The sequence below is a fragment of the Lygodium microphyllum genome, chromosome 30 (genome assembly GCF_053477565.2).
Source record: "Lygodium microphyllum isolate KBCC chromosome 30, Lygodium_microphyllum_v1.1.10, whole genome shotgun sequence".
Lineage (NCBI taxonomy): Eukaryota > Viridiplantae > Streptophyta > Polypodiopsida > Schizaeales > Lygodiaceae > Lygodium > Lygodium microphyllum.
Genome location: NC_141164.1, coordinates 88,664,606 through 88,666,063, shown reverse-complemented (window position 1 = coordinate 88,666,063; position 1,458 = coordinate 88,664,606). Strand labels below are relative to the sequence as shown.

Sequence of the window (1,458 nt, the reverse complement as noted above, 5' to 3'; positions counted from 1 at the left end):
TCTCCAAAGATCTGCTCCCATTGTCTACTGTTGTGACTTTGTAAGCGGAAGTCTTCAGTAGTTTCTCAATCACCTTGCGATCAATCAAACTATCATCCACAGCCAGCACATGGACCTCAGTTGTCCTGGGCTCACAGGTACTTTGGTTCTCTTGAGGCTCTGGCTTAGATTCACTATCGGTATCGCTCTTTGAGGGTGCAGAGTCGTCACTCACCATCTCAACTTTGGCTGATACTAATGGAGAAGACCCCAGGCGTGTCAATATCTCAGATGGAATAGAACACTGCGACAATCTGTCTGTGTTTACGCATGCAGCGCTGTAATGAAAATCAGTACTTGTCTATGAATGCAATACTGTATTCTGGCAAAATACCACAACCCTGGAGCAAATTTCTTGCGCTCAATGGCAGAGTCCGGTGAGAAATGCCATAATTACAGAGCAAATTTATCAAACTCGATGATGGAGTCCAATGCCAGAAATACAACTTGCACGGAGGAGACGTATGAGCGCCCAGGCAGTTCTAATGGAGCCCTTCAAGGGAGAGGTCCGTTCAAAACCTGGAATCGGCCGATAATGGAGAGGGCCACAGGGCAATGAGACCCCAGGGGAAAGGGGTGGCCTGCATCTTTATGTCAAGAAGGGAGAAAGCATGAGAGGGAATGAGGCGGGCCTGCTGTTAAGCTTGTTGTTGGAGATGCTTAAAGAGCTTCAAACAGGACAGGATCAATGTTGCCGGCGAGAACAGTTGGAGCTAAAGTACAATATAAGCCAGCCTTCATCCAACTGCTGACTCCTAACGATGGGCTATGGCCATAAATAAGTGCCACAAGGATGATGGCTTGTATAAGCAGGAAAGGAAGCTCTCCATAAGTCGAAAATGGGAGCTTTTTGTGAACGCAGTATGCCAGAGCGATGGTGTAGCCGACTGCCTCGAGTTCGAAAGATGAGGGGTTGAGGCCCTTCACGCTGCGATTCTTGAGGATTAGATAGATCTGGGGAACTTTGACGACCGTTGAAGCAGCGACTATGGTGTACCCGATGGCCTTCGAGTTGAAAGGCAAGAGGCAATCGTGCAGGGGAGAGAGGGTCGCCAGATTGAGAGAGGAAGAGGTCGTCGGGGGACCTGTAATCAGCATCACTCCAGCGAGGCACCTGATCGAGCTTCACGACTAAATCAGAAGAAGAAAAGCTCGCAGCTTACATGAAGGCTTCTCATGGCCGTCTCTGGGGTCCTCTGGATCTCCGACTGTGGATGTGGATCCCTTTTCAATAATTAGCGAGGCCAACACTGATCTTGCTTTGGTGACATGGATTGGGGCTTTTGTTCTGCGCTCCCCCCCCTGCCGTCTGACTCGGCGAGAAGCTGCCTCCCCTGTTCTTCTTCACCTTTCTTCCCCAATTAGCATTGCCCCTTCCCTCCTTTTCGTCATTCGAATTCTCTTTTCCTAATTAGTCTC

At 49.4% G+C, this 1,458-nt stretch overlaps 1 pseudogene; it reads right to left on the bottom strand.

The window, feature by feature from the left end:
• Window positions 1-698: 698 nt before the first annotated feature.
• Window positions 699-1,137, bottom strand: LOC148010087 (mannose-P-dolichol utilization defect 1 protein homolog 1 pseudogene; annotated as a pseudogene).
• Window positions 1,138-1,458: the final 321 nt, after the last annotated feature.